The sequence below is a fragment of the Stegostoma tigrinum genome, chromosome 14, assembly GCF_030684315.1.
Source record: "Stegostoma tigrinum isolate sSteTig4 chromosome 14, sSteTig4.hap1, whole genome shotgun sequence".
Lineage (NCBI taxonomy): Eukaryota > Metazoa > Chordata > Chondrichthyes > Orectolobiformes > Stegostomatidae > Stegostoma > Stegostoma tigrinum.
The window spans coordinates 30,346,673-30,373,813 of NC_081367.1; positions in this window are offsets into that span (position 1 = coordinate 30,346,673).

Sequence of the window (27,141 nt, forward strand, 5' to 3'; positions counted from 1 at the left end):
TTAATCATCTTTATCTGCTTCAAGCAAAATTCAAAAGTGAGGACATCTGCTGATTGTATAGTGTGTAATATATGAAATTATCAGATGGTAAAGTAGTCCATGTTCCAATCTATAACACAACCAGGAAACATTTAGGCTTGGATTTGCAAATGGCAAGTAACATTTGTGTCACACAAGTGCCAGGCAATCACAATCTCTGACTAGAGAATCTAATCAGCTTCCCTTGACTTTTAAGAAGTGTTACAATTGCTGAGTCCACCGCTGCCCATCAGATTAGAGCTACCATAGACTTGAAACTAAACAGAACAGCCATATACATGCTTTGGTTACAAGTGCCACTCAGATGATGCAGAAATATTTGACCCCAGACGGTGATATTCTTGAACTTACTGCCTGAAAGGATAGCTGAGGCAGAAGCCTTCATTGTCCAATGAAAAATACTTGTGAATTGCACTTTATGTTCCATAAGCTGCAAAGTTATGGGCCAGAAAACTGACAGGAGCGTTAAACTGTCTAGCTCTTTTTCAGCTGGTACAGATTTTATGAACTGATTAATCTCCTTCTGTACTGTTACTTTATGTTGTTGTATTTCAATGAAGCTTGGGAATGTAGGAGATTGAGGAGAATGATAACAGATTTTGGGAGTACATGGAGTTATGCATTAGGCAGACATATGGTGAATTTAAGTTAATGAAGAGAAGTGTAAAGTAATTCATTCTGGTGTAAAGGAGGAAGAAAAGCAACATAAATGGTGCAATTTTAATGGGGGTGCGGGAACAGCAAAGCCTGAAAATTGTACGTACACCATCTTTAAGGTGTCAAGACAAGTTGACAAGACGGTTTAAAAAGCCATGTGGAATGCTGAACTTATATACAAACAGACAGAGTACCTAAGAAAAAGGGTAAACTTTTGTGAATGATTGGGCAGGGCCAAACAGCTATGTTTAACTAGTTCTGACTATGACATTATATGTAGGATGTTAATGCCTTAGAGAGGGATTAGAGGAAATTTACTGGAATGGTATAGGCGATGAAGACTTGTTTTTCAATGGACTAGAGGAATTGGTGTTGTTGACTTCTAATGGACATGATGATAAAAGAGAGCTGTCAGAGGGTTTTAGGGGAAGGGGCATCTGCACAATAGGAATGGTGGAGAAGGGGGGCTGCAAAACAAGTGTGAGGGAAGCAGGCAGCAAGAGGATAGAAGATGGAGGTTGCAGTAAAGATAAAACAATTTTAAATCTGTCACAAGGAATGTTCAGCTCACAGATCTGACAAAATTAACCTCAGATTTAATGGATCCTTTGCAAAGAAGTTGGTAATCCTAGTTTAGGTGTGCATAAGTTCAAGGACTCCTATGCTGGCAAAAAATATACAGTGCATCCTACTGTAAATAACATTATGTTAATTGTTAAATTTAAATTGCAGATTCAGGTCAGAGATGCAGTAAAAAGGGTAATAACTGTCTGGCTAAGAAAAGATTCCTGTTTTGTGCTTATGTAATAGAGATGTGACCTCAGCTCTCTGTGGAAGATAGAAGTTTGTGCCAGTTATTTTGAAACAAGAACTTTTATCCCAATTCTGCAAGTTGTTGATTAAAATACTGTGGTATCTATGAAATTAATGCCCTCTTTGTCTATTGTGGCTTTACCCTTAATAGAACATTGATTATTGTTGAGGACTTTGCTAAATTCTTTGAATTTTATTTCCAAGAGACTCCAAGTACCATCTGTATTTGTGTTGACATATTGGTTATGACTATATCTCTTAATAAATAAGTTAGTGAGAATGAAAAGTAGCTCCTCCTTAGCAAAAAAAAATTCTTGGCAACAGATATATGAGAAAAATTAGTTTAGACGTTGAGTTGATATGATCTGTAATACATTATCTGAAACAGCAGGGGAAATAAACTCAGTCATAATTTTCAAAGGAACTTGAATGAATTGTTGAGAAATAAAAGGCACTGAGCAGGAAAATGGGACTAATTGGATAACTCTCTCAAAAATCCAACATGGACACAATAGTTGAATGACTCTCTTCCGTAGTACATCATTCTATGATTCAATGATCAACATAGAAATGTCAGTCTAACTGAAGAATAAAGTACTCAAATCATTCTCAAGCATATTCAATTCAAGCCATGTGGGACTACTTGCAAAGGATTCTATTTTTAAATTTAGCCCAGGCTCACAGATTTCAGAGAAATAAATCATTGTATGAGATATGCAAATACACTCGCACAATAAAATTCATACAACTCTTAATGAAACAATCTGCAAAGTGGAAACATAAAAATCTCTTTTTTTTCACATAGAAGGGATCAAAAAGAATCTACTGGAAAGCTGCTGTTGCAGTGAAGAAGTCGCAGGGGAAAACTGGGATTTTGTTTCTGTTCAGATCTGCATTGATCATCACTAGCCTCTCAGTAGGCAAAAGATACTAGACTAAAAGTTATAAAATACAGGTAAAATATTCCTTTTTATTAGAATGCAATACATACAAGCATTCTACAGTCCTAAGCATGATGCAAAAGTTTCTTGATAGAGCATCTAATACATCATTCCATTCTTTATTTCTCTTCCCAGGTCAGGTGGAATATGATACGAACAAAGCATATTGTTGCACCAGGTTCCATCTCTAGTGTTTCCTGAAAAAGAGCATCAGTCTGTTGTCCAAGGCTAAAACTAGGAAGGATGGGGGCAGAGGAGGGAGGTTACTCTGTATCAAGAAAGCCAGACCAGGACACCCGACGCTCTTCACCATCTGCCTTAAGCAGATTGGATGGTTGATGATCAAATTGTCTGGCCATATTACATGCACACCTTCCATGGATATCAAGCTTTGAATAAGATTTGAACCCAGAGATATTGGCTCAGAGGAAGAAATGCCACGCTTTGTGCTACCAGATCTCCTGCATTCTTTAGTGTTGATGTAATTTCAATGCTGCCTCTAAGACACCTTGGGTCTTGAAGTCTTTATCCCAGGTTCCTTCAACATTACCTGGAGCCAGGCTTGATCAAACAACCTCTCCCAACACAATACTATTCTGTGATTCTATGTCCCATGAATGAAGTGGAGATCACTGACCCACAGAAGTCCTTCCCAGATCAGCTCCTGACTTTCCTGGGACTATGGGCCTTTGTAGGGGGAAAACAATGTTCTTGGTTTCCTCCATTTCTGTCCTAAAATCTCCAGAGCTGCATGGGAGGACTTCTTTTTCTTTTCAAATGTTCTCCAAGATTTTGTAACATGATGATACCTTTAAGGAAGCACATATCGCACACAATAGGTTATTGCCTTCTTTCTATTGACAATTCTACTGGAAATTCTACCCCGTCATTTGGCCACATAGAGTCAGAAACATGCAGCGTAGAAGAAATACATTCAACCCATCATCGTTGTGCTGGCTCTTTGACAGAACCATGCAATTTAACCTGTTCATTGTTCTGTCCCTACATCTATTGATTTTTAAAAGCAAACATTCAATTTCTTTTTAAAGGATTTTTTGAATCTGCTTCCAGTACTCTTCCAGTGAATGCTTTATCATCAAACTTGTAAGCATGATCTGCTGAGCTAGGAGGAGAGAAAGCCAGAGTGATTTGAATCTCTTGCAATATCTTTAGGAAATAGCACAGACAGACGTACCAGAAAAAAATTTGACTCAGCACTCAAAATCAACCACTATTCAATTACTCACCTCAGAAATTATGCAATTTTTATTTATATTCAAATGATTGTACCACGCTAGAGGTGAAGATGATGATTAGATTCACTACCTCAGTCTTTACTGTTCCCATAAGAAATGTTTCCAATTCACTTCCATACCCATCAGGATCATGATCAAATGAATTATACCTTCAAGCCTAGCTCATTTTGCTGAACGTGCAAATAATTCCCCAACATACAGGCTGTGTTAAATACTAAATGAGAAAATCCATATGCTGAATTATTTGTACTCGGTAAGTAGCAATAGATTTTGAGGCTATGAAAGAATGTGCAGCATATTTGTAGAAATAGAGACACCAGTGCATGTGCGTGCACACACACATGTAAGTATGTGTGCATATGAACATAGTCATGTATGTTCATGTGTGTATGCACTAAGACTGCTACACATCTTTCCAGGTGTTTGTCACACTGTAACGTGAGTTTTTCCAATTGAAAAGCAACACCTAGGTGAGCATAGACAATAAAATGTGAGGCTGGATGAACACAGCAAGCCCAGCAGCATCTCAGGAGCACAAAAGCTGACGTTTCGGGCCTAGACCCTTCATCAGAGAGGGGGATGGAGAGAGGGTTCTGGAATAAATAGGGAGAGAGGGGGAGGCGGACCGAAGATGGAGAGAAAAGAAGATAGGTGGAGAGGAGAGTATAGGTGGGGAGGTGGGGAGGGGATAGGTCAGTCCAGGGAAGATGGACAGGTCAAGGAGGTGGGATGAGGTTAGTAGGTAGGAGATGGAGGAGCGGCTTGGGGTGGGTGGAAGGGATGGGTGAGAGGAAGAACAGGTTATGGAAGCAGAGACAGGTTGGACTGGTTTTGGGATGCAGTGGGTGGAGGGGAAGAGCTGAGCTGGTTGTGTGGTGCAGTGGGGGGAGGGGACGAACTGGGCTGGTTTTGGGATGCGATGGGGGAAGGGGAGATTTGGAAGCTGGTGAAGTCCACATTGATACCATTGGGCTGCAAGGTTCCAAAGTGGAATATGAGTTGCTGTTCCTGCAACCTTCAGGTGGCATCATTGTGGCACTGCAGAATTTTGATTCTTTAGGTGGATTCTTCCGGATTCTTTAGATGACATGTCCATCATGGGCCTCCTGCACTGCCACAATGATGCCACCTGAAGGTTGCAGGAACAGCAACTCATATTCTGCTTGGGAACCTTGCAGCCCAATGGTATCAATGTGGACTTCACCAGCTTCCAAATCTCCCCTTCCCCCACCGCATCCCAAAACCAGCCCAGTTCGTCCCCTCCCCCCACTGCACCACACAACCAGCCCAGCTCTTCCCCTCCACCCACTGCATCCCAAAACCAGTCCAACCTGCCTCTGCTTCCCTAACCTGTTCTTCCTCTCACCCATCCCTTCCTCCCACCCCAAGCCGCACCTCCATCTCCTACCTACTAACCTCATCCCACCTCGTTGACCTGTCCGTCTTCCATGGACTGACCTATCCCCTCCCCACCTCCCCACCTATACTCTCCTCTCCACCTATCTTCTTTTCTCTCCATCTTCGGTCCGCCTCCCCCTCTCTTCCTATTTATTCCAGAAACCTCACCCCATCCCCATCTCTGATGAAGGGTCTAGGCCCGAAACATCAGTTTTTGTGCTCCTGAGATGCTGCTGGGCCTGCTGTGTTCATCCAGCCTCACATTTTATTGTCTTGGATTCTCCAGCATCTGCAGTTCCCATTATCACCTAAGTGAGCATGTTGTGTGTATGAGTGACATAATGTATCATAGCTTTGCAAGTCTGTGGAGGGTAAGTTAAGTACAATGAACATTGAGAGGATAAAATTCAGGCTTGTTAGAAGTAAACCAGAAAGCTACTTAGGCACAAATATTGTTTGTGTGAAGAGGAAAATAATGGGTGGGAAACAATTTATTAATTCTTGTTGAGGAGCAATTTCATATGTCCTATCTTACCCCAACTATGCATGAGCTAGGAGTACGTAATGCTGGTGTTTTCAACCATGAAAATCTTACCAAAAAAGCAGATTGTGATTTCATTCACATTATCCATCAAAAGTCATTGGATTGTTGTCTATTTAAGCTTCATTTCCTTTGCCTAGGGTTACCTGGAGCAAAAAATGCAAAATAGCTAACACAACCGGGATCAGCTCATTCAAAATGCACATTCAATTTAACACAGTCATCTTTTCACTGAAACAAACATGCAAAACAAAGAAATCGATCTATCTTCATATGACACAATTAAAAACGACTTCAAACATCTGATAACACAAAATCCCATTTATTCCCCAACACCATCACTTTACAGTGATCAAAATTCAGAGAATTTGTAGGTTGTCTTAACTGCTTCTTTCCATTTACGATTCTGTAAGCAGTGAGGTTTTTTATTTCCCTTACTCCCTCAGTGGAGAGCTTAGACTTCCTCAATCCTTTAATAATCTGCAGAGTTCCAAACAAACATGCCTGATCTGAAGGTTTTCACAAACTGCATTATTTCACTTATTCCCTCAACTGCTCTGAACAAATTCCACTTCTAGGATAACCTCTTAGATCTAACTTCAATCAGATGTCCTTTGAATTCAGAAAAACTTTAACTAAATTAAAATAAGTTTTGCTCATTCTAAGTTTTGCTGGTCTAATGGTTTGATATTCCCCTTTACTGGTCATGAAACCTCAAAATAAACGAACTTCCATCAGCTCTCTAGCAGCCCTTCCAGTTAGCTGTTCTATTTGTTACTGGTTTAAAAGTCCTGAAAACACTAAAGTTAATTAAAGATAACAAGGTGTAGAGCTGGATGAACGTAGCAGGCCATGCAGCATCAGAAGAGCAGGAAAGCTGACATTTCATATCTGGAATAACAGGGTGTAGATCTGGATGACCACAGCAGGCCAAGCAGCGTCAGAAGAGCAGGAAAGCTGATGATTTGGGTCTGGACCCTTCTTCAGAAATTCTGCAGAAGGGTCCAGACCCGAATCGCCAGCTTTCCTGCTCCTCTGATGCTGCTTGGCCTGCTGCGTTCATCCAGATCTATGCCTTGTTATCTCAGATTCTCCGGCAATCTCTAAGTTAATTAAAGTATTTTTTTCAACCAAAGACAAACATGCATATGTCACTAGTTTGAGATCTAAATTAAAAAAATCACATATACCTAAAAGATTAACATTAATATCATAAGAACTCTGATTCTAATATCGTAAGACTCATGGAAAGGAGCAAGAAGTAATCCAGAATAAGATAATATTAAGAAGAGGTCATTTTCAATCAGGTAAGACAGATCTGGCCCTGCGAAATTGGAACCAAATATTGAAGGAAATATAAACAGAACAGTATCTTGATTTAACGGGAGATGGTGAAGGTACAGTCAAGACATGTATTCATCAGGGGAAAAAAATAAAACAAAGAAAACCAGAGCCCTAGAAATATCAGGAGAGATGATGGGAAGAATCTTCCTCCCACCCCTTAGAGTGTTGAGACTAATGTTGCTTGAAATGATGGAATATGGTGGGAAAGGGTAGGTGAAATGTTTGGAAATTAGATTATTCATATTGAAAAATACCAATTTTTTTTTAAGCCTTAGATGATACGTTAAGGACCTTGGCCTTGAATGATAAAAGCTTATGCCCACGCATTTGTATCTCACTACATTTCAGCTTGACCTTTTAACACTGAACATATGATTTGTCTTTCTATTGTTGAGAAATTTGATGATGTGAAAACTCAGCAAGTAAAACAGAGCTGGTAACTGATGACTTGTCCCATCAAAATCCAGTACAGCAGACAGAATTCCTAAGCTAACTATCCAGCTCCTCTTTACATGAAGAGTTTTCTGCATAGTAAATGGCCATGCTCTTCCTCAATGCTAACTTTGCAACTCAACAATGGAGAAACAACAGCTTCACTTCAGCATGCCTGCTCTCCGACCAACTCAGCCACCACTTCATGGCTTCAACCATTTCCTTCAGAGATGGGGACAGTCTCGACTTGCATTATTCTGCCATGTTGCTTTGTGTGGAGGGATAATCTGGAATATCGTATTTGTACAGGAATGTTTGCATTGACAAGAAGACCAGCATCTTATGAGCCTTAGCTTCCTTTTATTATGCTATGTCTTTAGCAATTAATTAGAAGCAACATGCCTTCCCAGTTTGGCTTGTGCTTAATCATACAAGGTCTTCAGCAGAGTTACAGACATTTATCCTTTGTGGTTTAGCTTGATTCTAAGCACAGGAAGTGAGGTGGGCAACAGGTAGTGGTAGGGAACCCTGAAGTGTAAATGTGTGAGTCTAAAAAGAGATTAATGTGTTGATCTGATAACAACAGGGATGCAGTATGTGTCAGTAGCTGCTGTGGCAAATATATTGCTTGTGTTTGAACTAAATAACGATGCCTGAAAGTCAAGGGAAACAATTGCTTAGTGGCATAAGAGTGGACAACAATGAGTCACAGGATTTTGGCACACCCAGCCATCTATGGAGCTCATCTGATTATTGTATGGGGCATTAGCCAGTGACACATGATTCCATGTGAGTCTGGGAATCTGTGGCATCACAGTCTGGGGATTGAGTAACTGCCAGGGCTGCAAGGTCAGTTGCAAGTAGATGAGGGATTACATATAGGTCATTCGGTGCTGTTTAGAATTTGGCCTGGGGAGAGGCCACATTCAGTTGGCACTTCCCTGACAAGCCTGTCTGAGAAAAAAAATTGTCTATCTATAATCTATATATATCTATAATCTTGCAAACCTAGGTTCAGATCAATTCGACACAATTTATGACCTCCCGGATGATGCGTTTCTATAGTTTTAACATGTGCACAGCTAAGTATTGGCCCCTTTCACAATGATAGTATCCATATACAGGGCAAATTTACAATGGAAATAGGAATGATGGAATGAAACTGTATTATCTACAATGCCATCCATCAATTAGTGCAATGCTATCACTACCGTATTTAAAAAAATGGTGTCACATATCTATGCTTGAAACCTAGATAGGTAATCTCGCATTGGAAAGATGGGTTTGACGCTGAGTTTTTATATGCTAAGCACTTCTCTAGGGTGAATGCACCTTTCAACTATCCAGTGTAAAACATAATGACATTTACAAGGCTGAACAATAATTTAAAGACAATAAAGGACACTGTCAAGCTCACAGTTATAACAAGCATCCTGAGTTTAATGAGGAGATGAAAGGAGCATTGGCAGAGCATAGACAACTATGCCCATCAAAGGTATGTATGTATCTGTGAAACCTATGACTGTGCACTGTAACATGACAGTAAATGATTGCAATGAAATATGAGAATTATGGCTATAAATTACCATACTGACTGTGTCAGAAAGAGAACTTTGTGAAGTCTCCCAAGATGGTATACAAGTGTCTGTTGAGTGTGTGGAATGTGCTGCCTGCAGTGGTACTGGAGTCAGACATTTTAGAGACTTTTAAGTGACTCTTGCACAGGCTCATGGAGGATAGCAAAATGTAGGGCAAGCAGGGTAAATTGATCTTAGTAGGATAATAGGCCGGCACAACATCATGGGCCGAAGGCAATGTACTATGCACTACTGTTCTGTGTTCTATGTTCATATGCTTACAAAGGATGTCTATAAAAACAGAACCCAAAACTCAAAGTAACTGCCCAAACCACAATCTCACTTTCCAGACAATTTGTATCTATTGCTTCTGTTATGACACGGAGACAGGTATTCAAACAAAATCGGTCAGTCTTTCTACCTGTGTATTCACAAGACAATAAATGAAATCATCAAAGGCTCTTGATAGTTACTCCACTGGTTCCTAATCAGAATTTTGAACGACCAATCCCAGACGCTGTGAGTAACTAATTCTAGATAACAGTTTGGTGTCTTGAACAACAAAAAAAACCTATTCATTATATATAATACAAATCAGCACAGTAACAGGCCCCTTGGCCCTCTAAGCCTGAGCCAGTTCCTAATCCTTACTCAGACATGCTATTTATTGCCCAAATGTGATATTTATCCCTGTGTTTGCCTCCTGTCCCTGTGTCTATCAAGATATGTCTTAAACATTGCTAATGTGCCTACTTGTGCCTAATTCCACCACTTCCACTGGCAGTGCATTTCAAACACTCACCACTCCCTGTGTAAAAGATTTTTCCTGCACTTGTCCCCTAAACGTTTCCCCCCTCACCTTGAACCTGTGCAGTGTTATAGTTGACCTTTCCACCCCGGGAAAAAGGCCCTCTGACTATTCACCCTACATATGTATCACATAATTTTGTAGACGTCTATCAGGTCACCACTCAGCCTTCACCTTTCCAGTAAAAACAATCCAACTTAATCCACCTCGTCTCATAACCAAAACCCACTAGACCTGTCAAAATACTGGTAAACCTTCTCTGCACCATATCCAAAGCATCCATGTCTTTCTGATAGTGTGACAACTAGAATGGCATGCAATATTCCAAATATGGTCTTTTTACAGCTGTGACATTACTTGCCAAAGTTTAAATGCAATGTCCCAGCCAATGAAGGCAAGCATGCTATATGCTTTCTTGACTGCCTTATCCACCTATGTTACCACTTTCAGAGATCTGTACACCCAGACCTCTCTTTGTCATTGTTCCTAAAGGTTCTGCCATTTATTGTATAAATTACACTTGACTCTGATCTGTGCCGCCTCGCATTTGTCCGAATTAAATTCCATCTGCCATTTCTCTGCCCAAATATGGAATCTATCTCTGTCCTGCTGCATCCTTTGACAATCCTTTTAGTTACCTACAACTTTGCCAATTTTGGTGTCATCCACAAGCTTACTAATCTAACCACCTCCATTTTCCTCCAGATCATTTATTGATTTCCATTCCAAAAAGCACCCTTCCACTACTACTCTTTGCTTTCTATGACTAAGCCAGTTTTGTATCCATCAAGCCAGATAACCCTAAATCCACGAGACTCTACCTTCTATACCCGCCTGCCATGAGGTACCTTATCAAATCCCTCACTAATGCCCATGTAGACAACATCTACTGCCATTCCCTCATCATTCAGTCTTGTCACCTCTTCAAAAAACTCAATCACATTAGTAAGACATGACCTTCCCCACACAAACCCACGTTACTCATCACTGACAAGTCCATTCAATTCCAAATATGAATAAATCCTGTTTCTAAGTATTTTCTCCACCAGCTTCCCTACCATTGATGTCAGGTTCACTGATCTGCAATTATCTGGAATATCTCCAATTCTGTTTGTACACAAAGGAACAAAATTGGTCATTCTTCAGTCTTCTGAAGCCTTGCCTCAGGCTGAAGAGGATGCAAAGATATCTGTTAAGGCCCCAGCTATTTCCTCTTTTGCCACCCATATATCCCCAGATAGATCCCATCTAGCCCTGCAGACTTGTCTACTATAATGTATGCTAAGATACCCAAAATTCCTTCTTTATTATGTTGATCTGCTTCCCTAACCTCAAAATCCCTGACATCCCTCTCTTTGATGAATACTGATGTAAAGCACTCATTAAAGATTTCACCCATTTCCTTTGGGTCTACACATAACCTTCCTCCTTTGTTCTTGAGTGGGCCTACTCTTTCCCTAGTTACTCTCTTGCTCCTCGTATATGTATAAAATGCCTTGGGATTCTCCTTAGCCCTACTGGCCAAGGACATTTAATAGCCCCTTTTTGCCCTCCTAACTCTTCCTTTGAGCTCCTTCGTACTTCTTCTAGATCCTCCAAGGATTTCATTTTTTTTTAGTTGCCTATGCATATTTTCTTTTATACAATAACTTTAGCAGAGAATGACAGGTAAACTGACTAAAGTCAATGCTATAAATATAAAACATTTACTTTCAGCTTCATTCACAAAAATAGACAAAGAAAAAAACAGTTCAGAGACAAATAAAAGGAAGTGATGAATCTGGCTAGATTACTAAAGTGGCGTTTACAATGTGTTGTTTCATAGGCATAGACATAGACTCCTTGGTTGTTATTCTGGAACTGTCAATTAGGGTCACCTTCTGAGTTCACTCAGGAAAAAGGCAGAGATATTTAAAACTCAGCTTCTACTTTCTGGGCTTCCAAAAGTTGGTGTGACAAATAAGACAGTGAGATTTCAAATTTTTATACTGCGTTGTTAGCGGTTAAGTTCATCTCCATAGAAAACAAAAAAAAATCAACTATAATTTTGCTCAAATAGACTGACTGTGTCTTACCGAGGCCTCGATTACAATTCAACAACTGCCGACTGTTTGGACATGGGTCTCTTCTAGACTTATTGAAACCAATTTCAAGGTGTTGAACTCATTAATAGCCAAGCCCTGCTATCTGTTTAAACACGATGCTCTTCCTGGGCTTGCTGTGTCTCTAGAAACACTTGATTAAAGCTCAGCCTGCATTGAACTCAGGCCTGGCCTGTTCACTTCCCTTTAGCAGAAGCTGTTTCTCAAAGCCCACAAGTCGTTTTCAGTTGCAAATTAATGTCGGTAAGGGAATAAGAAAAAAAAAGTAAATAATCAGCAAAGATTGCAATAATTTTTATAACTACCATCCAGCTGACCAAACAGGATATTTCACACCAGCTCGTGGATGAAATTATAGAGAGTGCCCCATGTTGTCTTTGCATTGCCCATGACATTCCAGTCCAAGAAAGAACCAAACATGGAGTTAATAAAGCAAATGTCTCCCAACTCATGGAGACAATGAAGGAAAATGGTCTCGTTTATAACCACAATAAAATGTGAAATTAATGGATGCCAAAGTAACTTATTCAATTCCATATACTTACTTGGGAAAGAAAAAGCTCCCAAAATTATAGTTTGACAAATTTTACTTACTTTATTCTACTAGAAATTTTAAAGTTACTTGGTATATGAAAATAAATGTTTATATTAAATAGAATGAATGTAAGATGAACTATATAGTACAGCAGCTTAGCCAAGTGAAAATCTCATCTGTGGCAAATGGGTGTTATGGATATGTCACATGGGCTAAACAAGAACATGTGCAAAAAATGTAACTGGCTGCGCAATTTAGCTATGCATTTCAGAGATTGATCAGTGACTGGAGTCACTTTGGTGCATCTACAAGGCAGAAAATTCCTAAACTCCGGGATAAAGAAAAGTTATAGCAATCCCTTAAATTTTTCGACTTCCTATCCCACCACCATAAATGTTTTGTGAGGAGCATCACTCAACTCAGAAATACTTTAGAAGAAGATGGCACCAACATACCTTTCAAAAATCTCAACATTCTTATCTAGCAACTGTTTTTTCCAGTACTGTGACCCATCCAAACCTACAACTCTGGAAATACATGCATCTTAAAAAGGCCTTGATGTGTGTCTGTTACAGGCCAACATACTCTTCATAGTTGAATCAAAAGTCCTCACAACAGCCCAGGAAAGGTACTCCAATAATTGGGTAGAAAACTCTGGCATTTTCTGCTTGGAAAATCGTAATCCCACACAAAACCTGTCTCAAACATTTTTTAGTGCTGATTTATCATTAGTCTGGGGAAATTATTTACAGGAAGTCACTTGTAAGAGCACCCCTTTGGCTGTCGTGTTTTATCATCAAAATCCAAGATTAAAACCTCAAAGTTCAGTATAAAGCAGGATCCAAGATAATAACATCAGATGTGCTGAGGCAGCTCCGAAAGCCAACTGATAACAAAGCATTATATAAAACCTTCTATGAGATGTCATTGCACTCAAGATAAAGGATAATCTTTGAATCTACTTGGTCATAACAAAGCAGAACAATTTCAACATCTGCCGATAACCAGCTAGCAGAACTAAAATGCAAGATATTTAGTGCATGGCCTGAACACATTAAACAGGTTCTTGAACAAATACAATCCTTTTGCCCATTTAGGGATGAATTAGGGAGCCTATTGAGAGATGTCGTTTTCAGGGATAAGGATTGATTCCTATAATCTTGCATCAAACATCTTAAATCATCACTACTTTGATCGCATGGATGCAGACAAAACCAAAATTTGGCCTGTCCCATCAACTTAGAGATAGCAAAATTAATGTATCACTCAAGGTATTTCAACTTTATCAAACTCAGCCACATAAAGAACCACTCATGTCACATCAAATTCCTTTTGAACAATGGCCCATGTTGACAGATTAGGGCCAGCCAATTGGATAAAAAAATTGGCTTGATGGTAGGAGACAGATCATGGTGTTAAGGGTTGTTGCATAGACTGGGGGCCTGTGACCAGCAGTGTGCTGCAAGGATCAATGCTCGGTCCACAGCTATTCATCATTCATATGAACAAATTGCATAACAATATCGGAGGCATGGTTTCTGAATTTATGAAAAACAGTAAAATTGGTAGTTTGTTAGACAGTGAAGGAGGCTATCCAAGTGTACAATGGGATGTTGATCAAATGGGCAAGTGGGCTGAGAAATGAAAAAATTGGCTTGATGGTAGGAGACAGATCATGGTGTTAAGGGTTGTTGCATAGACTGGGGGCCTGTGACCAGCAGTGTGCTGCAAGGATCAATGCTCGGTCCACAGTTATTCATCATTCATATGAACAAATTGCATAACAATATCGGAGGCATGGTTTCTGAATTTATGAAAAACAGTAAAATTGGTAGTTTGTTAGACAGTGAAGGAGGCTATCCAAGTGTACAATGGGATGTTGATCAAATGGGCAAGTGGGCTGAGAAATGGAAGATGGAGTTTAATTCAGATAAATGTGAGATGTTGCATTTTGGTAACAACTTATGCAGTTAATTGTAGTGTTCTCGAACAGAGAGAACTAGGAGTGCAGGTACATAGTTCCTTGAAAATGGCATCTCATGTAGACAGAGTTGTGAAGAAAGCATTTTAGCATGCCTGTCTTCATTGGCCAGAACATTAAGAACAAGAGTTGGTTTGTCATGCTACAGCTATACAAGGCATTGGTAAGGCCTTGTTTGGAGTACTGTGTATAGTTCTAGTTGCCCTGCTATTGGTAGGTGTTATTAAACTGGAAAGGGTGCGAAAAAAATTTGCAAGGATATTAGTGAGCCCAGAAGTTTTGAGTTATAAGGAGTGGCTGGATAGACAGGGACTTTTCTCCCTGGAGTGTAAGAGGCAGAGGAATGACTTTATACAGTTTATAAAATCATGAGACGCTTGGAAAGGTTGAAAAGCAAAGGTCTTTTTCACATGCTAAGTGAGTCCAAAACTAAAGGACATAGGTTAAAGGTGATTTGAAAGGGACCAAAGGGACAACTTTTCACACAGAAAATGCGGCATTTATGGAACAAGCTGTGAGAAGAAGTGGTAGAGGCAAGTTCAATTACTAGATTTAAAATGCATCAGTATATGGATGAAAAGTTTAAGAGAGATATGGACCAAACACGGGCAAATGGGGCTAGTTCAGTTTAGGAAACATGGTCAGCACGATGAGTTAGTCTGAAGGATCTGCTTCCCTACAGTATGATTCTATAGCTCTACTTTCATCCATCAGGCAAGCCAAGGACACTACAAATAACAATCATTGATGCATAAACTGCTATCTTCACCTCAAAGTAGATCAAGTTAGACACTAGTCCTCAGCATATTGGCAAAATGTTCCAAGGTATGTGGACTGAATCAGGAGTCCAGCTCCTTTCCAAATTAGCTGCAATCCAATGGTCTGGCAGAGCATTTTGTAGTACATTTAAAGTAAAGCTCATGGAGTATAAGGCAATATGTTAAGATGTCAGGTTTGAAAATTGTGAGCTATACTCAAGGCAAATACTCAAATTGGCCACATCACTCATATTCCAAAGACAAGTGCAAAGTCACTGTCCTTCAGTGTCACTTGTGCTCTCCCCTACAGATGCTCATTGTTTGTTGGAAAGAAGAGAGAATGCATGATGTAGAAACATGATTAAAGAGCATGAAGACAGTTACATTTTTGACCTGGATGAAGATGTAAGACAACAACACTAAAACTTGCATGTGGAAAGGTATTGAGAAAATATGCTCAACCAGATCATAACCATTTCTCGTAGCAATGTTTTAAGTCTCAGATGTTACAGAAAACACATCTGAATTATATACGATTGTCTGTGGGTAATCCAAAATGATGACTCAGACAGTGAAAGTATTGCCTTACAAGCAGATAAGAGCATATCCAGAGTGAACAGTCCACACCAACCTATGGTTGCAGACAACGACATAAAATTGTGCAACCCAACCTGTGAACAAGAACTCATTATACATTTGCCTTGATATTATCTCAATGTGTTAAGCTAATGTGTGCAAATGCATCTGTTATTTCTTGATGATAATAGAACATCAAGAAAATATCAATGAGAGTAAACAAATTCAACATGATTTTTCAAAGGGAAGTAAAGTTTGACACATGAACTGATGGTTTTGAGGACATCACGAGGAGAATATACAAGAGACAACTAGTGGATGTGGTGTATTTGGAATTTCAGACAATGTTCCACATCAAAGGATAGTGTGGAAGATTAAAGCATTTGGGATTTGGGGTAATATACTGCTGTGGAACAAGAGTGGCTAGCAGTCAAGAAACAGTAAAAATGAATGCATGTGGAGTATAAGGCGTTGCTTGTTGGAGTGTCAGAGGAATCAGTACTTTGCCCCAGCTATTCATAATATGCATCAACAATTTGGTTGATGAAATTGAACTAATATTTCAAAGTTTGCTGATCACAAAACTAGGATGAGTTGAAAGTAGTGAAGCAGAAGCAAAGAGTCTTCAAAGCAATTTAGACAAATTGAGGGAGTTGCAAATCCATCACAAATACAGTATATTGCGGATAAATGAGAAGTTAACTACTACTGTAGGAGAGGCAAAATAATAGGCTATTATTCAAACAGTGATAGATTGAGAAATTTTGATGTGCAAAGGAGCCTGATTATTCTTGTACACTAGTCTCTAAAAACAAGCACACAGGTGCAGCTAGGAAGGCAAATGGTATGTTGGCTGTCATTGCAAGAAGGTTCAAGTACAGGAACAATGATATCTTGCTGCAGCCATACAGGCCCTTAGTGAGACCACATCTGGAGTATTTTGTGCAGTTTTGGTCTCCTTATCCAGGAAAAGATATATTTGTCAGTGAAGGAGTGCCATCAGAGTTCAGCAGATTAATTTGTAAGATTGTTGTGTGCCATAAGACATGGTGTATAAATAGGCCATTTGGCCTATCAAGTCGGTTCTGCCATTGAATGAAATCATGGTTGATCCCAATTCTCAAATCCACTTCTCTGCCTTGTCCCACAACCGTTGATCCCCTTGCAGAGAGATTGGCTGACTTACACACACTGAACTTTAGAAGAATGAGAGAGGAATCCCATTGAAACAAAATTTCTGACACGGTTGGATAGGCTAGATGCAGGGATGGCATGCCTTTGGGCAGGGGAGCCTTGAACTGAGGGTGACGGTCTCCGATAAGATTTACATTTAAGATTAGGACTGAGATGAAGAGAAACTTCTTTACTAAGATCGTGGTGCACCTATGGAATTCTCTACCACATAAAGGCAGAAATAAATAGATTTCTTGACACAAAAAGCATGAAGGAGATGGGGAGAGAATGTTAGTATGGCATTGATACTGAAGATTAGCCCTGAGAATGATGACTACAGGCCAACTTAATAAGCTAACTTATGTACCCTTGCTCCATTTTCTGTTTCTATGTCTTCCAAAGAGAAAGAGAAATTAGAGTGAAAATAAGATGAAAACTGAGTGCAAGTAAAATAAACACAAATTAAACAATGTCTTGTATTGAAGTAAAATAATAAAAGAACAAAGGAGAATGAGCAACTATTCAGCTCAACAAGGGGATCTACACAGGGAGGCAGGTGCACAAGGTAAATGTCTTATACCTGCTTTTATCAAGGAAATTTTCTGGGACCTTTACACATGTGTCCCTAATTTTTGTACCCCTCAACGACCATTTGTTCAAGTACAATTCTTTTATCTCAAATCTCCCTCAACATCTGGCTTCAATGCCTTAATGTGAAAAATATCCTTTTTTTTAATGTGTAGAACAAGTTCACCTTGCTTTCTCGTAAACTGTAATGGTTCGCTGGAGATGATTTACGGTTTGAGATAGAATACCTCATTCCAAACAAAGTAAATAAAATCCGGTGACAGGAGAATACAATTCTATTTGCTTCCTTTTTAAGTTGGAAAGCTGCACAATCAGCTTTTCATCAAGATACTGCAAACAGGCCAATCCCAATGGATTTAGCTCGGGTGACTCTAATTTGTCATTTACAGTAAGCTTTAAGCCTAAACTAGATTTCCCATTAAGAACATGCACAATGACACAGAAAGACAAAATACTTAGGCTTTTGCAACTTTAAAAAATAATATCTAACAAATATTGAAAACGTTATGGTCACTGAAAAGTCAATGGGCATCAGAATTACTTTTGGCTCTTAAAATGTTTGGTGAATGTGATTAATAAGATGCATGTAAATCATAATGATGTAAGTGATCACACAATTATCGTTAGCAAGAGAAGATATCAGTCTGGAATGAGCTTTTGAGGACAGAGGCCTTGGAAACTGCAGTACAAAGCTGTATTAGATCAGCTATTATGAACATGTGTAAGTAAAGGAGCATCACTGTGCATAAGGGATTGAAGCTTCTTACTTAAAAATAAGGAGAAAGCAAATGAAGCTCAAGATGGGACTATACTGGAGAACAATGTTAAAAAGGCAATGGTCACCAAGTTATAAATGACGCTAACAATTACAAATGCTATGCGAGTGAGAGGAACAGAATTATAGGAATAAATTAAACCATGTAGAGACAAAATTTGAGATAGATGTACTATGAGATTCAGATCAATCATGGTATAACTGATAATATGAGTCTGACATCAATAAGAGAGAAGACAAGTCTGGAATGAGCATGTGAAGACAGGCATCTTGGACGCTGAAGTAGGGGCCTGTATTTGATCAACTACATGTCTAAGTGGAAATGAATGAGTGTTACAGAGCATAAGGAGTTGAAGATTGCTACTTACAGATAATGACCAAGCAATTTCAGGTGTACAAACAATCCCAGTCCAGAGATACTCCAGAACAATGTCTCAATAGCAGTATGGTCTTAAAATACAAGTTAAAGCAACGACCAAAAATCTTAAGCCTTAAAAAGCATTTCATGGAAAGAAACTATTGAGCAAAAACTGGTCAGTAGCAGACATGAAGCAGTAAATGAGATAACAATGTGCAGAACTGCATGAACACAGCAGACCAAACAGCATCAGAGAGCAGGAAAGCTGACATTTCAGTTCTGGGCCCTTCTTCAGAAAAAGATCCTTTTTCTGAAGTGACATATGATTGCAGCCAGGATCAAGTGTGTCTGCAAAAGAAAACCTGGAATAGATACAAAAGGCTTTAAAATGTTTTATAAAGGAATGGAACACAAGATTTAAAATATACCATCTGACCCCTGGATTGAAATATTATCACCACACCACAAACATTTCTCTAGTACCTTGTCTTTTTAATAAGGCAATTGAAATTTCATTGATACAATGGCAATTGCATTCAAGTTTGTCCACTGACCAAGATAATGGTTACGGGTGAATGAGTTCAAATAAACACAAGATAGAGATGGGCAATTTTATTATTTCCATTCAATATGTTAATCTGGGACAATTCAATAGTTGTTACCCTTTCCTCTGTTCATCTCCATTTAACTTAGAAAGTGCTAAAATATCAAAATATATCTCAATTACCAATTATTGTCATCTTTATTAACAAGGAGTTTAAAAGCATTGTAAATAGTTCAGAGAAGGTTCACAAAACCAATTCCTGGAATAGTTGGGTTGTCTTAGGAGGGAACTTGGAAAGGCTTGGCTTGTATCCACTGAAGTTTAGAAAAGTAAGAGGCTACTTGATTGAAACATAAATCTTCCGGCATCTTGACAGGATGGATGTGGAAAGGAGGCTTCCAGATGTAAGAGGATCTAGAACTGGAGGTCACTATTTTTAAAACTCCACCCATTTACAACAAAGATTGGGATAACTTTTCTGAAAGGGATGTGAATCTTTGGAAATAATCAATTCAGCCAAACCTTATTGAATGGCAGAGCAAGCTGACAGGCAGAGTCACCAAGTTTTCCCACTAATTTGGATGATCATATATTTGTAACTAGTGTTCACAATTGTTCTTTTTGTTATTGAAACACATACTAAATAATGAAATATTCAACAATCTAACTACTTACAATTTTCAGTTTATGTTTATGTAGCAACTCCATTTTGTGACTATTTTACTCTAAAGATTTTAAAGATGATTTATTTGAACTAGTACAGTACTGAATTCTCTTGCTGCATTATACATCATACCTTATTCTTTTTCTATCTCTATTTCTCTTTCTTTAATCTCTGCACAACATTTAACAAACAAAATTTATCCTTCACTATAATCTTCAGTTTTGCAATCCAGCGCGCTTAACTAATTCCACTTTTTTTTTAATCTTAAAGCAGCTAACACATTTCCAATCACAAACAAAAGTGGAAGCTGCTGGAAAAGCTCAGCAGATCCTAATATCTCTCTGATCACATTGCCTCTATCCTTGGTCTTTCTGTTTTGCTTATTTAGCAATTGCTGTACAACGACATTTGCAAACCAAGTTAAATGGAATGCGTGTGTTTCAAACTTAAAGTGAATTGACATGCATATGCAAACTGAAGCTCAAATGACTCTGCATCAACATTGTAACATAGCAAAACGTTACAAGATATTTCACAGCAATATTATCAAACAAAATTTGACACCAAACAATATACTAAGAAGATTAAATTTTGGTCACTGACGAGTTCAGCCTAAAAAAAATCATATGAAGGCAGAGACACAAGATAACTCTGTGTGAGAATTGAAAAACTTTAAAGCTAAATCAGCTGAAGGCAAGGTTGCCGATTGCACAGTGATTAAATAATGGGATACAGAAGGAACTAGAATTGGGATTATTGAGATCTTGGAGGGTTTTGGGATTGATGGAGGTTATAGTGAATGTGATGTGTGAGGCAATGGAGGTGTTTGTAAATAATGACAAGTTTAAATCTGGAGCAAGAACAGGTGGGCAAGAACAAGATGAACATAATTGATTATGAGTTAGAATGTGGCAGCAGAGCATTAGAGGAGTTTATTCCCCATCCAACTCCATTTTAATTTAATCCCCTCCTTCTGTCTCTAACCCCTCCTTCACATTTAAATAGTAACATTGCCCTTAACAGGCTTTGCTTAGTATGTTCAGGCAACATTGATGATTTCGTGACATTGGAAAAAGACATGATTAGAAAAGGGCGTAATTTTATGTAGGTTCAAATGGGAAGCCATCCACAGAATAATGTAATCTTAGGTAGACAGAATAGTGCAGAAGGCATTTGGCATGCTTGTTTTCATTGGTCATAACATTGAGTATAAGAGTTGGGATGTCATGTTGTAGCTGCACGGGACACTGTTGAAAACAAAAACTGCTAGAAACCACAATGGGTCAGGCAGCATCCATGGAGAGAGAACAAGCTAACATTTTGAGTCTAGATGAATCTTCATCAAGAAATACTGCCTTCTCTACATGCCACATCAGCTCTGATGAAGAGGCATCTAGACTTGAAACGTTAGCTTGCTGTCTCTCTCTCTCTCTCTCTCTCTCTGGATGCTGCCTGACCTGCTGTGATTTCCAGCATTTTTTGTTTTCAGTACAGATTCCAGTATCTGCAGTAATTTGCTCCTACAGGACATTGGTGAGGCCACTGTTCCATACAATTAAGGTCACCCTTCTTCAGGAAGACTGTTGCTAAAGTTGAGAGGGGGCTGAAAGTATTTACAAGGATGTTGCAGGAACTGGAGGGCTTGAGCTATAGGGAGAGGCTGAATGGCTGAGGCTCTTTTCCCTGGAGCGTTGGGGACTGAAGGGTGACCTTATAGAGGTTTAGAAAATCATAGGGTCATGAATAGGGTAAATAGCCAAGGGGTGGGGGAGACCAAAATGAGAAGACAAAGGTTTAAGATGAGAGGAGAAAGGCATTAAAAAATCACGAGGAAGTAGCTAAAGGAAGTGGTGAAAGTGGGTACAATTAAAAGGCATCTGGATGGGTTCATGAATAGGAAGGATTTTGAGGGATATGAGTCAGTTCTGGCAAATGGGATAAGGTCAGAATGGAATGTCTGGTTAGCTTGGGTGAGTTGGACCGAAGGGTCTGTTTCTATGCTGTATGACTCTACAAAGTTTAAAGGCAACAAAGGCCAAGATGAAGATTCCACGAATAATCATTTGAGTCAACACCTGAATCATGTAATTTCCTTTCCAGATGGAGTAGGCAATCACAGGCAATATCTCAATAAGTGGTTTAAGTTTTTGCACATTTATGTCTATTCTGTTTCAGCTTCAAACACTTTCTAGATCACGGATTAAACTAGCGACTAGGGATAGATTTATGGCTCATGGTAATGTATCAGGTTTGAAGAAAAAGGCCAGTTTTACAGGGGAATCATGGCAGAAACATGTACTTTTAGGTGACCACCCTAATTGTCTGCATGATGATCTGACCCAAAATCAGGTCAATAAAGCACTATTCCTGGAGTGCCAAATGATTTGCCTCCTTTAGAACATTACAGCGCAGTACAGGCCCTTCGGCCCTCAATGTGGCGCCAATCTGTGAAACCAATCTGAAGGCCATCTAACCTACACTACCTACAACATTATCATCCATATGTTTATCCAATGACCATTTAAATCCCCTTAAAGTTGACTAGTCTATTACTGTTGCAGGCAGGGCATTCCACGCCCTTACTACTCTCTAAGTAAAGAACCTACCTCTGACATCTATCCTATATCTATCACCCCTCAATTTAAAGCTATGTCCCCTCGTGCTAACCATCTCCATCCGAGGAAAAAGGCTCTCACTGTCCACCCTACCTAATCCTCTGATCATCTTGTATGTCTCTATTAAGTCGCCTTTTAACCTTCTTCTCTCTAATGTAAACAGCCTCAAGTGCCTCAGCCTTTCCTTATAAGACCTTCCCTCCATAGCAGGCAACACCTTGGTAAATCTCCTCTGCACCCTTTCCAATGCTTCCACATCCTTCCCATAATGTGGTGACCAGAACTGTACACAATACTCCAAGTGTGGTCACACCAGAGTTTTGAACAGTTGCAACACGACCTCATGTCTCTGAAACTCAATCCCTCTACCAATAAAACCTAACACACCATACGCCTTCTTAACAACCCTATCAACCTGGGTGGCAACTTTCCGGGATCTATGCACATGGACACCAAGATCTCTTTGCTCATCCACACTACCAAGAATCTTACCATTAGCCCAGTACTCAGTATTCCTGTTACTCCTTCCAAAGTGAATCACCTCACACTTTTCTGCATTAAACTCCATTTGCCACCTCTCAGCCCAGCTCTGCAGCTTATGTATGTCCCTCTGTAGCCTGCAACATCCTTCCACACTATCCTCAACTCCACTGACTTCAGTGTCATCTGCAAATTTACTAACCCATCCTTCTATGCCCTCATCCAGGTCATTTATAAAAATGACAAACAGCAGTGGCTCCAAAACAGATCCTTGCGGTACACCACTAGTAGCTGAACTCCAGGATAAAAATTCCCCATCAACCACCACCCTCTGTCTTCTTACAGCTAGCCAATTTCTGATCTAAACCGCTAAATCTCCCTCAATCCCATGCCTCCATATTTTCTGCAATATCCTACTGTGGGGAACCTTATCAAACACTTTACTGAAATCCATATACACCACATCAATCACTTTACCCTCATCCACCTGTTTGGTCACCTTCTCAAAGAACTCAGTAAGGTTTGTGAGGCACGACCTACCATTCACAAAACCGTGCTGACTATCTCTAACCAAATTATTCCTTTCTAGATGATTATAAATCCTATCTCTTATAATCCTCTCCAACACTTTACCCACAACTGAAGTAAGGCTCACTAGTCTATAATTGCGAGGGTTGCCTCTATTCCCCTTCTTGAACAAGGAGACAACATTTGCTATACTCCAGTCTTCTGGCACAATTCCCGTAGATAATGACAACATAAAGATCAAAGCCAAAGGTTCTGCAATCTCCTCCCTAACTTCCCAGAGAATCCTACGATAAATCCCATCCAGCCCAGGGGACTTACCTATTTTCACACTTTCCAGAATTGCTAACACCTCCTCCTTATGAACCTCAATCCTGTCTAGTCTAATAGCTTGTATCTCAGTATTCTCCTCGACAACATTGTCTTTTTCCTGTGTGAATACTGATGAAAAATATTTATTTAGCACCTCTCCTATCTCTTCAGGCTCCACGCACAACTTCCCACTATTGTCCTTGACTTGATCCTTTATCTTGTCCTTGATCTTACTCTAGTCATTCTTTTATTCCTGACATACCTATAGAAAGCTTTAGCGTTTTCCTTGATCCTACCTGCCAAAGACTTCTCATGTCCCCTTCTGGCTTTTCTTAGCTCTCTCTTTAGATCCTTCCTGGCTAACTTGTAACTCTCAAGTGCCCTAACTGAGCCTTCATGCCTCATCTTTACATAAGCCTGCTTCTTCCACTTGACAAGAGATCTAACTTCTTTAGTAAACCATGGTTCCCTCGCTTGACCACTTCGTCCCTGTCTGACAGGTATATACTTATCAAGGACACACAATAGCTGTTCCTTGAACAAGATCCACATTTTAATTGTGCCCAGCCTCTACAGTTTCCTTCGCATCCTGTGCATCGTAAATCTCACCTAATCGTCTCATAATTGCCTTTTCCCCAACTATAAATTTTGGTCTGTGGTATACACCTATCCCTTTCCATCGCTAAAGTAAATGTGACCGAATTGTGGTCACTATCACCAAAGTGCTCACCTACCTCCAAATATAACACCTGTCCTGGCTCATTACACAGTACCAAATCCAATGCGGCCTTGCCTCTTATCGGTCTATCTATCAACACCTTTTCTTCCTTGCCAAAATGTGTAACTTCACATTTTCTCACTTTAATATTCCTTCTGCCAAATCTTTGCCCATTACCTTCACCCGTCTGTATCTCTGAAGACCCTTTCAGCAAACCTTATGTATTTTTTGCATAAGCATCACATTTGTTAAGTTTCACAGAGGGTTTCACTCCACAAGGCCAAGTGAGACCTCTCATTCATCTTATCAAATTTGCCTCAATTACTAGCTACCTTGCCATAGTACCCCTCCTACCCAGTGCTCCGTGCAGTTCCTGGACAATCTAGCCGTTCACCAGATATCCGGCAAAAGACTGGCATCCCTGGTGCCTACACCATTATTAAAATGTTGCTGTGTGCTCAAACAAGAACTGACATTCCAAAATGGCCCTGCTTGATTTAGTAACCAAAACAGTGTTACACCAGTAAAATGAGTGCAATGAGGCCCAATTTCCATTTCATTTAATCATAAAATCCAATCTAAAAAAATGGGTCTTGTAGCTCAGAGGTGGTGTTCCAACTTCTAAGCTAAAAGGTCTGAGTTCAAGTTCTACATAGACCAATTATGCGTGTCATAACTTGTCTGAACAAGTAAATGTAAAAATATCCATGACTATTCTATTGGGGTTTATCATGAATACTTCAAGGAAAAGTCATTAAGTTTAGGAAGATGCTGATTAAGATGTAGAGTGAGGGGTAGAGTATGTGCGTACAATCTCTGCCTGTTTTTGATTAGGGCCCAACAATCTATCTTAGAACTCTAATTTGTAAATAGAAGGTGATAATATCAGTTTCAGCCTGTCACTTTATATAAATGCCAATGCATTTCAAGATCAGATGCAGCAATATTGAATTTCTCCGTCCATGTTTGTTTAATCTGCCCTTAGGTGTGTACTTAGTTTACATATTCACTAATGGATTCCATTCATTTTTCAAACTAAAGTTTGTTAAACTATCTTACTTGCCAGTAAATTTCTCTATGCTTTTCCTTCACTTTTGGAAGTAATCTTTAAATTTGTCCCGATGACTAATTAATCACATTTGTTTGATTTAGATCACGTTAAGCTAAACCATTTTATGACTGCTGTCATTGAAAAAAGGCACTTTTTCCTTTCATAGTAAGTTACCTGTTGAGCCATACCTAACACGACAGGCAACATTTTACCAAAAAGAGGCAGTTCAGGCATCAGGGATCAATACATGTCAGACACCTGCACATGGGGTGGTGGGGCATACATAGGAACATTGCCATCCACAACTAATTGATAATTACTGGGTGGGAGTGGCCAAGCAGGAAGAAGTTCTGGCAAGCCAAAGGTAAAGTCATATGTTTAAAAGGAATTTAATGATCTTCTCACAAAATATACAGAAGGAGTGCATCAGCAAAGTTGTTGACTAAGGGAGGCTGAACAATAATGGCTGAGGTCAGTTGAGATAACACCAAGGCTCAGTGAAGGTGCTCCTGCAGGCGTTAATGAAGCAGAGAGAATTACTCCACTCAGTGAACAAGAAGAGGAGGGCAGAATTCCTCACAAAAATAATATGGCTGGATATAGATGAGGAAGTTAACAGCCTTAGGGTTGTATAAACATGGGAAAGCACTGACTTTGCACAGGCTGACAAGGAGAATGGCATTTGTAATAACAAATTCACTCCCTTCATGTCATAAGTAGACATTTTGAGATATTGACTTATGTAGCTACCCTTGAATCAGGTATGACAGGGAAACTCCAATCTATAATGAGATAAAGTGTGGTCTCACACAGGAAACACTTAATCAGCTAGAGAGATTACTATATTGCTAAGACTGAATCTTACTTGTACAAGGTTATCTATTGTTATAATACTCAACAAGGAAGCTGCTACAAGCTGATGAATGACATGAGCCTTACAGAGACAAGAGTCACTAGATGCATTTGGTCACTGTAGAATCAAGCTCACAATGCATAGGAGTAGAGAAGAACTGGAAGTGATAGTTGTGCCCTATTGGAGAAAGAGGTAATAGTACTCTGATGGGTTAGGGAAGGATCCTGTTAACATTCCAGCAGTAGGACTGAAGATGTGAATCTAGAAATAGCCACACACCAAGCCAAGCTGTTCTAGATATCAGCTATAATACTTTTATCTTCCCAATCATGTGGGATGTTGCCATGTACGTCCTAGGTACAAAAAGCAGGACAAATTCAACCCAAGCAATGATTGCCCTATCAGTGTACTGTCAATCATCATCAAAGTGATGGAAGGTGTTTTTGGAGTGGTTCAAGTGGTACTTCCAAAGAATAGACTCGTCACTAATGCTCGATTTGTGTTCTGCCAAGGCCACTCAGCTCCTGACATCATTACATGCTTGATCCCTCCATGGGCCAAGGAGGTGAATTAGAGAGAGGAGATGTGAGTGACACATTTGTTATCAAGGCAGCATTTCACTAAATTTGTGGCCAAGGTGTCCTAACAAAACTGGAGCCAAATGGAGCCAGGGGAAATGCTGCCAATGATTGAAGTCATATTTAACACAAAGAAAGACTGTAGTGAT